The sequence below is a fragment of the Vitis riparia genome, chromosome 3 (genome assembly GCF_004353265.1).
Source record: "Vitis riparia cultivar Riparia Gloire de Montpellier isolate 1030 chromosome 3, EGFV_Vit.rip_1.0, whole genome shotgun sequence".
NCBI lineage: Eukaryota > Viridiplantae > Streptophyta > Magnoliopsida > Vitales > Vitaceae > Vitis > Vitis riparia.
Genome location: NC_048433.1, coordinates 9,074,834 through 9,088,086, shown reverse-complemented (window position 1 = coordinate 9,088,086; position 13,253 = coordinate 9,074,834). Strand labels below are relative to the sequence as shown.

At 38.1% G+C, this 13,253-nt stretch overlaps 1 protein-coding gene and 1 long non-coding RNA gene across 8 annotated transcripts in view; one reads left to right on the top strand and one right to left on the bottom strand.

Annotated features, from left to right (window-relative positions):
* The window catches only part of LOC117909352 (MADS-box transcription factor 23-like), a 39,802-nt gene that overhangs the window by 10,053 nt on the left and 16,496 nt on the right, over positions 1 to 13,253 (bottom strand). The gene's annotated exons all lie outside the window — the stretch shown is intronic.
* The window catches only part of LOC117909375, a 38,864-nt gene that overhangs the window by 24,429 nt on the left and 1,182 nt on the right, over positions 1 to 13,253 (top strand). Inside the window, exon 6 of one of the 4 annotated variants that reach the window (XR_004650351.1) lies at positions 9,216 to 9,312. The exons of 2 other annotated variants lie outside the window; for them this stretch is intronic. This is a non-coding gene — a long non-coding RNA (uncharacterized LOC117909375). The remainder of the gene's footprint in view (positions 1 to 9,215; positions 9,313 to 13,253) is intronic. One more of the 4 variants, XR_004650356.1, reaches the window with a different exon arrangement.

The following is a 13,253-nucleotide window of genomic DNA, read 5'->3' as shown; positions in this document are numbered from 1 at the left end:
GGCTTATTGAGGACTTATTGAGTTCTTGACCACAGAATACTAAATCAATCTTGGCAGAATTTTTTTTATTTCAAATCATCAGTGGAAAATCACCAATCTAGTTCATCTAATAAATCTCTTGCCCTTTCCCCCCTTTTTAAAAAATGTGAAGATGAGGTCAAATATAAATGAATATTTGTTCTTCTACCAAAAGGAGGTCAGATTCAATTTTAAGAAGCATTTTTCATATAGTGGGTGGAAAAGGGGCAATGAAGAATAAAACTACTACGAGTTGCTCAAAGAAACAAAAGGTGTAGCATCTATCTGAACTTTCTTCTCTTTGTGAGCCATGTATCTCTTTGAAGTGGAGAGAAAGGCTTTCCAAATAAAGTTTGAAGGCTCCAATGGGGGAACATGAATCTCAATAACAGAGAGAAGTTGAGGTTTTGTTGTTTCGATAGGCTTTAGAGAGGGAAAGCTGTGGAGTTGAAGGCCTCCAGGGGTTTTATTTGAAAGATTAGGGGCAAGACTAGGACTCTTTTGATGAAGATTTGTTTCAATAGTAGAGCGAGATTTATGAAAATTACAGAAATTGTTACAAAGAGGAAACCTCTAGTTCTAGTCGTTCTTGAGGGTGTTAAAGGCAATGGGTGGGAAGCCCTCAGGAAGGCGATTTCTTTAGTACAAGACTTGTCTGATTAAGCTGTAAGAGCCTCGAAGGAGATGATTAAAGATTCTCAAGTGAGCAAGGGCATTTACAGAGAAGGTTAGTCTTATGCAGATGTGGTTGCAGAGGAAGGACTTGGGAATGGAGCTCTGTTGCCAGTGGGAAAATGGGTTAGAGTTGTAATTTGTGAAAGTAAAGGAGAAGTATTAGATTGGTTTTATGTAGGAAAAGCTATTGCAAGGATGATGGGTACGAAAGGAATGGTGTCTGTAACCCCTATTTCCGCTTACAAGGGGTGCTTTTTCGTGGATTCTACATGGAGAGATGATTGGTTTCAAGAACAGGGGATTTTAACAGTGAGAGGAAGGACTGTTGTTCTGAGGAGATGGTTGCCAAGAGAAATATTGTTGTATCCGGAAAAGTTAGAAGGGGTTGGTTAGAACTAAGAGACCTTCCTTTTCATTTGTGGGGCGAGGTTCAATTGAGATACATTCTGCAAAAGTGGGGGAAGGTGACGAAGGTCACGGGAATCCCTAAAGGTTGTCGACTTGTCAAAGGTAAAGTTGTGGGTGGAGATGCTTTCAAATGTGGTGCTACTTGCATTGCTAGAGGTAGAAGATGGGACCTGGTCTTTTATGATTGCAGTTTCAGTCGTCGGAGAAGTTGAAAGAGACGGCCTTATCAGGCCTGAGTCAACTCGCAATAGGGACGAGTTGATGTCAGTGGGAGGTTGCATCTCTTAGAGGCCAAACAACGCTGCGGGGCTACGAGCTACTGCTAGGGAGAATGAGTGCTACAATTGGAGGCCTCGTCATCATTCCTATTCTCGTTCCTTAGTTTCAAATATGGCTTCCAAAGCGGAAAAAGGAAGGAGAGGGAGTCTTTTGGGCCCAGTGGTGGGAAGAGGTATCGGGCCAACAAATCGAGATGCCTCTTTTAAAGCCTGATCTGCTAAGGCCCAGTTTGGGGCGAAGAGTTTTGGGCCTCCTGCTGGTCCAGTCCATGAAACAGAGGCAGAATCTTCTAATGGTGGCCTTGTAGCGCCGTCGTCCTCAAAGTTCCAGTGCTCAGGATCCTCCGCAAAGGAGGTTATGTCGATCGATCACTCTTAAGAGTTGTCAAAGTTAAAAGCCCACTCAATCTCTGCAAGGCGTAAAGCGAGAAACGGGCCTCCGAGCCTAAAGGTGTCGCCTTTTGCTCCGAAGCGTAACCTAGATGGGAGTGGCTCTACTGAAGCAAATCTATCAATTTTTCGGGGCAAACCAATCTCCAATAAGGGCGTTCTTTCTCCTGTTCCAGAAACCTTTCAAGTTTTCATCGGCGAGATAGAGGGAGGCGATGGGTTTTCGCGTTGCAGTTTGGATAACAAGGTGTGTCCTCCTTTCTCAGCTTCCTTTGAGTAGGGCCATCCTTTGGTTGGGGCTTTTGCTCCAAAATCTCTTCCCATCTCCTCTATTTCTGCTGTTCATTCGTTTTAGTGTCAGCCTTTTTTTTCGTTTCTGATGGAGTCAGTCCTTCCTTCTTAGGGTGTCCCCTTTTCGATTCTTCCTGGTGGTGAGCTTAGTCGTCGTGTTGGCGTGTCCTATTCTGAAGGTGTGGTGTTTCCCGTAGAAGCCTTTAACCGAATGTTTAAAGACTGTTCTGTCCTTAGGGAATCACTCAGTAACCCAGAGGAGCTTTGCGTCTCAGGCAAGGCTTCGTCCCCAGAGCTAGAACCTCCCACTCTTCTGTTGGAAGGTTTTCAGATTGAGGGCCTCACGCCTAGGAAGATGGTCAAGGTTCAGTCGGTTTTTGGAGAGTTTGAGGATTAGAATTGTCAGAGATAATGGAAAAAGTGCGGAAGTAGGGAGCAAGAGTACTCTTTTTGCGGACAAGGTCTATTTTAGAAAGAGGAGGAAAAATGATCATGGAACCCAGGGAGAGGCTTAGTTTTGGTTGCAGTTTGTGCCGATTTTTTGTTACATGAAGATCTTAAGTTGGAATACAAGCGGATTAGGTTCCAATAAGAAAAGGAGGATTGTCAGAAGATTTTTTAGTTCTCAAAGTCCAGATGTTGTGATGCTTCAGGAAACAAAGAGAGAAATTTGGAATAGGAGGTTTGTGAGTAATGTCTGGAAAGGTAGAAGTATGGAGTGGGCTGCTCTTCCTGCTTGTGAGGCTTCGGGCGGGGGGGTTGGGATTATGTGGTATTCAAATAAGTTCAAGTGTATAGAGAAGGTGTTAGGATCTTTCTCTGTATCTGTGAAGTTGAACTCTGGTGAGGAAGGGTCTTTTTGGTTAACTTCAGTGTATGTCCCGAATAAGCCTTTGTGGAGGAAGGACTTTTGGCTGGAGCTTCAAGACTTGTATGGTTTGACCTTCCCAATGTGGTGTGTAGGAGGGGATTTTAATGTAATCAGGAGGATCTCTTAGAAACTGGGTGATTCTAGGTTAACTTTCAACATGAGGTGTTTTGACGAGTTTATAAGTGAGAGTGGTTTGTTGGATCCCCCTCTAAGAAATGCGGCTTTTATGCAAGTTGATCCTATTTGCAAGAGGTTGGATAGGTTCTTGTTTTCTTCTGAGTGGGATTCCTTTTTCTCTCAAAGTCTTCAAGAGGCGCTTCCTAGATGGACTTCAGATCATAGCTCAATTTGCTTGGAAACAAATCCTTTAAAATGGGGTCCGACTCCTTTCAGGTTTAAGTATATGTGGTTGCTCTATCCTGAGTTTAAGGAGAAGTTTAGTGATTGGTGGCAAGAGTGTATGGTTGAAGGTTGGGAAGGTCACAAGTTCATGAAGAAATTAAAGTGTGTTAAATCAAAGTTGAAAGATAGGAATAAAGTAGCCTATGGAGATTTAAAAAAGAGGAAAAAACTCATTCTTTCGGACTTAGGTAGAATTGATCTAATTGAACAAGAAGGGAATTTGAATCTTGATTTGGTATCAAAAAGGACCTTAAGAAGAAGGGAGCTAGAGGATTTGTTATTAAAGAAAGAGGTTCATTGGAGACAAAAATCTAGGGTCAAGTGGATTAAAGAAGGGGATTGCAATTCTAAGTTTTTTCACAGAATGACCAATGGAAGGCGAAGCAGGAAGTTCATTAAGTCTCTGATTTCTGAGAGGGGGGTGGCTCTAAGCAACATTGAGGTTATATCTGAGGAGATTGTAAATTCTTAGGGAAACTCTATTCCAAACCCTAAGGTGCTTCTTGGAGGGTTGAAGGATTAGATTGAGTCCCTATTCATGGTGAGAGTGCGGTTTGGCTGGACAGACCTTTTTCTGAAGATGAGGTACGAATGGCAGTTTACCATTTGAATAAGGAAAAGGCCCCTGGTCCCAATGGTTTTACTATTGCAGTATATCAAGAGTGTTGGGATGTAATCAAAGAGGATCTTATGAGGGTGTTTATTGAGTTCCACACCAATGAGATAATAAATCAAAGTACAAATGCGACCTTCATTGCTTTGGTGTCAAAGAAAAGCCAAACTTTTAAAATCTCAGATTATATACTTATTAGCTTGGTTACAAGTTTATATAAGATAATTGCTAAGGTCTTATCAAAGCGTTTGCGCAAAGTTCTCCATGAAATATTCTCTGGCTCTCAAGGAGCCTTTGTTGAAGGGAGACACATTTTGGATGCTGCGTTGATAGCCGATGAAGTGGTGGATGAGAAAAGAAGGTCAGGGGAGGAAGGGGTAGTCTTCAAAATCGATTTTGAGAAGGCCTATGATCATGTGGATTGGGGCTTTTTAGATCATGTGCTAGAAAGGAAGGGGTTTAGTCTGAAATGGAGATATTGGATAAGGGGATGTTTGTCTTCATCAAGTTTTGCAATCCTAGTTAATGGGAATGCAAAGGGTTGGGTTAAGGCCTCTAGAGGTTTGAGACAAAGAGACCCCCGTTCTCCTTTCCTTTTTACTTTAGTAGTAGATGTTCTAAGTAGGTTGATAATCAAAGTAGAAGAAACTGGGCTAACTGAGGGTTTCTTTATGGGGAGGAATCGGACTAAAGTGTCTTTGTTACAGTTTGCAGATGACACATCTTTTTCTCTAAAGCCTCTCTGGAACATCTTCAAAACCTAAAGATTATTCTTTTGGATTTTGGGCAAGTATCAGGTTAAAAATCAACCTAGAAAAAAACACCATTTCAGGTATTAATATCGGGCAGGAGTTGTTGTCTAGTTTGGCCTCGGTTTTTGATTGCAAAGTGTTAGAGTGACCTTTGTCTTATTTAGGCCTTCCTTTGGGAGGGAACCCAAAGATAATAGGCTTTTGGGATTCGGTGGTTGAGAGAATTTCGAGGAGGTTGGATGGTTCGAAAAAGGCCTTTTTGTCTTTGGGAGGGAGGAATACTTTAATTCAGTCAAGTCTGTCTCACATCCCTAGCTACTTCCTCTCCCTCTTCAAAATCCCAACATCAATAGCCTCAAATATTGAGAAGTTGCAAAGGGATTTTCTTGGGTTTGGGGAGGGGGAAGGGAAGAAAGATCATCTTATTAGATGGGATGTTGTTAGTAGACCAAAAGAGTTGGGAGGTTTAGGTTTTGGGAAGACTTCTCTGAGAAACATTGCTCTCTTAGGGAAATGGCTTTAGAGGTTCTCTAGAGAAAGGAGTGGTCTTTGACATAAGGTTATTACGAGTATTTATGGGACACATCCTAATGGATGAGACGCCAACATGGTGGTTAGATGGTCACATAGATGTCCTTGGAAGGCTATTGCACAAGTTTTCCAGGATTTTTCCCTTTTTGTCTGCCTAGTGGTGGGGAATGGGGAGAGAATTCGTTTTTGGGAAGATCATTGGTGGGTAACCAAACTTTGTGCTCTCAATTTGCTAGTCTTTATAGAGTTATCTATGTGAAAAATCTCACTGTCTCAAATGTCCTTGGCAATTCCTTTCTACTGTCTTGGAATTTTAATTTTCGCCACAATCTCATTGATTCAAAAATTGATCTCCTTTAGAGTTTAATGTCTTCCCTTAGTTCAGTGCTTTTCCCTCTTTCTTTGACAAATTCAAGAGCGTGGCCTTTGTCATCATCAAGTCTATTTTCAGAAAAATATTTTTTCTTGGCCTTGTCAAAAGTCTCAAATCCTATCTTGTTCCTTCCGGCTAAGTTCTTGTGGAGTTCAAAAGCCCCCTCAAAGGTTAAGACCCTTGCTTGGTTAGTAGCACATGGGAAGGTAAACACGAATGACAAGTTGCAATTGAGAAGACCTTACAAATCCCTCTGTCCTCAATGGTGCATTCTTTGCAAAGGAAATGGAGAATCGATAGACCACCTTTTTCTTCATTGCCCTGTTACCATTGGACTTTGGCACAAGTTGTTCAATCTAGCAGGGTTGGCTTGGGTTCCTCCAAGGAGTATTGAGGACATGTTGGTTATTGCTTTTAAAGGCTTGGGGAACTCATTAAGAAGCAAGACACTTTGGCAAATCGCTTGCCTTACTTTGTTATGGATGGTATGACAAGAAAGAAACAATAGGATCTTTGAGGATAAGGGGAGAACGGAAGAGATGTTATGGGACTTGATTTTGTTCTTTTTCTCTCTTTGGGCCTCTTGTATTGCAGCTTTTAGAGGAGTTCCTCTTAAGTGTTTTACAACTCAACTAGACTATGGTTTGCGCTTCAAAAGTTTGAGAGTGTTAGGTTTTTTTTGTGTTTTTAGTTTTCTTTAGTTAGGTGTTTTCTCTTTTGTTCAGTTTTTGTTTTGTGGGAAGGTCCTCTCATCCTTCTTTTGGTTTCTTCTCTTTCTCTTGTATCTCTTCTTTCTCCTGTATCTTTTCCTCTATTAATATACTTTTCTTCATCTGTTATCAAAAAAAAAAAAAAAAAAAAGAAGAATAAAACTACTACAAATTTTTATATGTCCATGTGGGTGAACATGTCAAGATCCCAAATCCAAACATTTTTTATGGATATATTGGTGCCAACATTAATAATAGGTGACTACTCTTGTCCATGTTGGACTTTATGGAGTGATTAGGCTCTATGTAACTCATGGATGGTGTTTTTTGTGTACCTCGCATTTTGGTTTCTTGGCCGATTGAAATCCTTGTATACAACATGCATACTTCTATGCCATTCAGAAGAGATAAAATCTTTTACATGAACAAAAGTAATGCAAAGAAATACTTGTTAAGTGAAAATCCTTATTTGTGAGAGCAATGACACATAAGAAACAAAAAAATAGACAAAACATATGCATGTTTTATTCACCTTCAATGTGACAGCTCTGTCCACTTTGCCACTATAGATTTTCCATTATAATTGAAAAAAAAATTATTGCGTTACTTCGCGCCTTAAAATAATTTCCTTTCCTCTCTCGAAAAACGGTTGTCCTAATAATTATTTATATAATGTAGAAAAAGATAGACTAATAATGGGTGGAATACCTAAAGTACCCATAAAAAAATTTGCCTATGGGGCTCACGCCAAATTCACCAGAGGGGTTCATGCCCTCGAATCCCCAAGCAAGCGGGCAATACTATTACTACCCATCCTCATCGACCTTCTAGTGAAGGTCAATCCGTGGTTGCAGGGAAAATTGTACAATATGATTAAGCTTCACACAACATCTAGTGATTTAGGTTGCTCATTTTCTTGGTTTCCTTGTTTAGCTAATCAAGTCGTTGACTAGTTAGCCAAACAAGGAGTGATATGCTTGGCCTCTTTTGTTGGAGGTTTTCTTCCCTCTTGAGTGTATATTGTTCTTCTATCCAGTGCACATGGGTTCTATCCCTTATGAGGCGGGGCTAGTTTTGTTTTTGATCACTTTTTAACCAACTTTGGTCTATCTTCAGAGAATTGCTCTCCTTTTTGTATTTATCATTTAATGAATAAAGATGTTTTGTTTTTGCCTCCAAAAATCCATATCCTGTCTCATCTCCACTTCAAATTGTCTTTCAAATTCAATCTTGAAGCAAGTAAGGAAGCATTCTAGTACAATGCCTTGGTGTGACTCCAATGAGGACCTCTAAGAAGTTGTTTGCAAGGCTTTGGTAAGTACAAAGAGCTTTAGTAGAGTAAGTCCAGGACTAGTTTGTGATGTTGGCAAGGCCTTGGTAAGTACAAAGAGCTCTAGTAGAGTAAGTCTAGGATTGGTTTGTTGATGTTAGATCTCGTAATGCTCTTATACATCTTTTGCTTTCCTTAATGGGTTTTGTGGCAGCGTGAGGCTTGTGGTTTGTCCTTTCAATGAGGTTTTCCATGTAAATTCAGTGTTCTCATGGTTGATTGATGATTTACATTCTTTGTGATTCATCTTGTGGTTGAATTTAAATCATTTAAGAGAAAATGGATAATTCTTGAATTGAATTTAGGGTTATGGTCAAAGAAATTTACATACAAAACTAAGAAATTCTTAAGAGTGCATGATATACTTTGTGGATCTAAATCCTATAGGCTTAAGCTTTTTGGAAAATTGATTGTCTAACATGGTATCAAAGACTCCTTTGGCGGGAGGTCATGTGTTTGAACCTCATTGCATGTTTATTTCCCCACTTAATCAAGCCTAGTGGAGGCTACTTGTGGTTTGTTTATCTACGAGCCCATGTGTACCTATGTTTCTCTTCACGAGTGGGTATAAGGTCGCATGTGAGGCAAGTGTTGGAGTGCATGATATGCACTGAAAGCCTAAATCCTACAAACATAAGACTTGAGAAAAATTGGTTGTCCAACAGAAATAAAACACCGATTCACTCCATGTGTTTTGATATAATTAAGAACAAATTTTGAATTTATATAGGAGACAATGTGCTTGTACTATATTTACAAATCATAATGCCATACAATCTTGAAATGCATAAATAATTGGTTACCGTGTTAGTTTATCCTTTTCTTTTATCCCTGGTTGCCTTCTTGCTATTCTATCATACCTATACACAGATTTTTGAGAGGTAAAAAAGGAACATTGAACATGAAAAACTGTGCTTGTGCCATATTTACAAATCATAATGCCATACAATCTTGAAATGCATAAATAATTGGTTACTGTGTTAGTTTATCCTTTTCTTTTATCCCTGGTTGCCTTCTTACTATTCTATCATACCTATGCACAGATGTTTGAGAGGTAAAAAAGGAACATTGAACATGAAAAACTGCATGCGTTGAAAACTTTGTTTCTGCTGCTCCAATGAAACTTTCCTACAATAATGGTTTCTTAAACTGCATACGTTGTATGCTGATTTATTTGCCGAATCCTTGTTGCCCCTGCTCCTCACCATTCAAAGTTCAATGGCTTGTTAGCCAAAAGCTATGTTAGTATAGCATATGGTATTAGAAGTTTAGTTCTTAGAGTTGGGGCTCTCCAAGCTCTCTGTCTATTTATTGGCACCTTGACGTGCATTGTTTGACTCATGCCTACAACCTTAAGCTTTTGGAGTAACTGGCAGTTTAAAGAAATTTTGGTTACCAGAGATCTTCCTTGTAGAATGGGAATTAGCTATATGGATACGTAAAATGTGAGACACCTTGTTGCCTTAGTTAACTTTTGAGTCTCATAATTATATGAATTTTAGCAGCTGTATGTCCAACATCAAGAAGAATTGTTCTTAGGCTGATGTCTTGTCACTGAGTGTGTTTCTCAAAGATAGCTGCAGGACAAGTAGATACTCACTTCATTGGGAATTGATTTTGGATAGAGAAACATGTCTTGAAAGCATCTGGTGTCACCTGCTAAATTTCAGGTAGAGAGGTCCTTAATCTGCTCTCTCGGAACATGTATTTGGTAGCTTTTCCTAGTAGTACATAAACATTCTTTTTAATGTAAAGGATTTTATCATAAACTTCATACGCTTATACCATATCTTGCCAAAGTATAGTTAAGAACAAACAGTCCTTTATATATTATACCGTCTTATTCTGTTTCTGCTAATAAGTTCTAAGCAATCTCTAGTGTATAATATATACATACTTCCGCCATCAAATATGAAGTCCTTTCATCAAAAGCTAAAAGATAGAATATTCTAGTACTGCAATTAGCCTATACATATGAACTATCTTCTAATGTAATAATGCTTAAACTAGCAACTTGCAACTTGGTGGAGGCATCAGGAGCTTCTTCCTAGCATCACATGTATTCATTTTAGGACTTCCATTCTTCTGCCATGCAAACAATAGGGCATGAACTCAAAATCTTGCTTGTTGGAAATGCAAATAGAATGCTATACAAGACACTAGGATTCTATTGGTGTTGAATTTACACTTTCTGTAATGCAAACAGGACAGCATTTGACAATGAAGAGTTTTCGGTTCATAGGTTGAAGAATTATTTTGTGTAGTTTTTGGTCTTTTAGACAAAGTTGTATATAGAAGTTGGACCTTTACCTTTAATCTACATTTTTGATTGGTTGGGTTCTAGGTGAGGATGGGTGAAGTTTTTTGTATCCCCTCTTTTTTGTTCTTCTTTGCCTTATGGCGCATACTGTATACTTCCTGTATGCATTAGGTTGTCCTCCGGGCTTCCTTTTTCTACATTTATATATTTTCTTCTAATTTTACCTATCAAAAAAAAAAAAAATAAATAAAATAAATTTACACTTTCTGTCTCCTACCCTCACTCCCAGACAATCTTACCATATTATTTCTTGTTTCATCAAAATAAAGCTTCAATTGTTCTATTTGAAGATTGAACATCATCTTGAATGCTGTATTGTGCCTCTTCATAGTAACTCCACCTATGGCCTTGCAGTTATCATTATCACACCAAACTGGATTCTCTTGGCTTCATGCATCTCTCAAAATTTCATATTAAGAGTATAATGAGCTGACCTTCCTAAATTGCCATTTCAATGGTATTTTAGAGATGGATAAACGTTGTGGTAGGGAATCAAATGATAATCAACTTGTAGCATCTCCAAGAAGCCATTTTCAATCATATAAGTGCAATGCAATTACAGCAAAGGTCCTGTTGGTTATTTGAAGAGAAAACAGAGTTTCCTTTTGGATGTTATTCCACTCCAACCCCTCTTGAGAATTCTATAGTAGACCATTAATTTGGTCCAAAACATAAATGATTGAAATCCTTTTTTAATTTCCAAATCAAAGCATTTTGGCTGACAAAGAAAGAGCACACAAGCATGATAAGCCGTAAAGATATGCTATAATTTATGTATTGATTGGAGTCATAGCAATTTCTACAAATTCGTGTCTCAATATGGTGGTGGCTGTGATGAAGGTCTCTTTCTTTCTTTCTTCCTTATTTTTTATTTTTATTTATTTTTGTCTCATCCTTCTATCTATAATGTTCTCTTTTGACTGTTATATTAATTGAGATGGCATGTGGTTTCAAAATGTAATGGCAGGGGTGTATGTTCAGTAGCTGTAATTAGTGATGTAAAATTGCAAGGATCTTAATATTATACAGTTTCCACCTTTGGACCACTAAATTTTCCTTTTATATTTTAGATCCTAAGATCTTCACTTCTTTAGTCTTAAGAACTTGCCATGAAGAATGGCCTTAGTTGGATGGTTTTCATATAGCAGGCTACCTCTGAGTTTGTGCATCTTTAATTGTCTGATGTGTTTGTTGTACTTCTATTGATTGTTCTATAGTACTTCCTTCTTGATAGCTGAAAAACTTTTAGCTTGTGTCATGGCCTTTTTTATTCATGTGCTATGAAATTTAAGGGACTTTTGGTGCTATTGGATTCATGTTAAGTCATCAAAACTGAAACAGATGTTTAGCATTATGGTTTTTTATTCAATGAGGGAGTTCTGTTTTTATTTTTTTTTTCCCAAGGCTGATTAACTAGAACTAGTGAGGCTAGTGTTGGAATATCCAGATTACTCCATTCCAAGCCCTGGATCATTAGGGTGCATGTAAGATTATCCTAGAGATCTATAGATCTATGCAATGGAAGCATTAAAAAATTTGAACCTTAGATCTAGGGGCTTATAAAACCATACCTATAATATGGATGTTCTTAGATCAATTCTACTTAGTGGATGGTGCAGATCTTGAATACCTTGCAATCTTCCACTAGATCACTCTCTCTTGGATCTTGGCACGTGAGGATGGTGGAAATCCTCTGTGGAGGGAGGCTAAGGTTTCTCTTTGGAAAACTTAATGGCAAAACTCTCTATGCCTAAAACCCCTAATGGGGTTTATACTAAGCTTACCTCATGGGCTTAAGTGACTTAAGCCCATCTTAGGCTTAGGATACTTAATTTAGCCCACTAGGTTTTAATTAACTAATTAGCGTTATTGGGTTCCAATTAATTAATTAGCTTAATCTAGAAAAACCATTCATAAGATATTATGTAACCTTAGGTATTTACCAAAATTCTCTTATGCACACATATAAATAAAAAACCTAATTATCCCTTAAATAATGTGTTATCAAGGAATATGAGCTCAAGTGGGGACCATTACGGTCCGTAGAAAAGCACCGACTCTCTTAAGATCCAATTTTAAAGTTGACTCAATATCACACTACATAGAATTAACTACACTTCAGTATTCTATGATATTAGATTGAGACAAAAAATTCGGGTCTATGACCTACTTATAATGACTGAATGCAAGCTTCTCATGAACTGGTATCCGTAATTTAAGAAGGTGAATGCTATTAATCTCTTAAAATTACCTTTACTATCCTTGACTTTTGAGATCCTACTATTATGTAATCAATTGATGCATTCTAGCTCTCTAAGAGTACATGTTAAATTCCACTTAAAGAATTAATACAATCATAGGTTTTATGATTACATGTTCTTATGATCACCTAAGGGGACACACTATCTTAAACCCATGAGATATCATTGTGCCTATTTTGAGAATACCTGTTGCCACCTACCTTGATCAATGGTAACCCAATTCATAAGGAATGTATGACCACCTAAGGATCTTACCCATTGGTCAAAGCCACCGAAAACCTTAACATAAGCTCAATAGTCTCTCAATAAACCATCTTTCCCACCTATCCTGAACCATTGATTTTGTTGCTTGTCCTTTTGAGTTTTTATGGTTTGTTCTTGTTTTGTTTTTTTTTATTTTTTGAGTTTTACCGAAAGAAATGCTCAAACTACTAATAAGAAGTACAAATTCTTCAACAATCAAACTGACTATATTTGAAGCTTCTCATACTTGTATTGAGAATTTTGTAGGTTATATTTGCCTTTAAAGCAGTTGCCAATCTGCCATTTTGTAGTTGTATTTGGTGTCACCATGCTTATCTATTTCCTATTTATTGGAGCTATCCCTCCTGCGGTATTTACATTTAACTTGAGCCCCTGCCAGGGTACGTCAAGACGACAAGTCCTAAGTTCAGTCTCTAGTTTTTAGACTTCACACTAAAGTTGATTGACAATTTAACAGATGCAAGAGGAATGTTTATTTATTTATTTTTCCTCTAAGTGTGTAGGTGTAAATAGATGATTTGAACTTCAAATGACAGGAAGATGTACTTGAGTAAAAAGAATTATGCATAAGCATGAACTTCATGGAACCTCAATTTGAGATATGTGGTTGGAGTAGTTCCTATATGGAATTAGTTCGTCCCAACTTAAACAACAGAAGCAAAATCAATTGGTTTTAATAATGAGCCTACAATAATAGATAAGAATTGAAGGACTAAAAAACATAGCCATCATAGAAGGTATAGATACATAATCCAGGTGCTTAGTG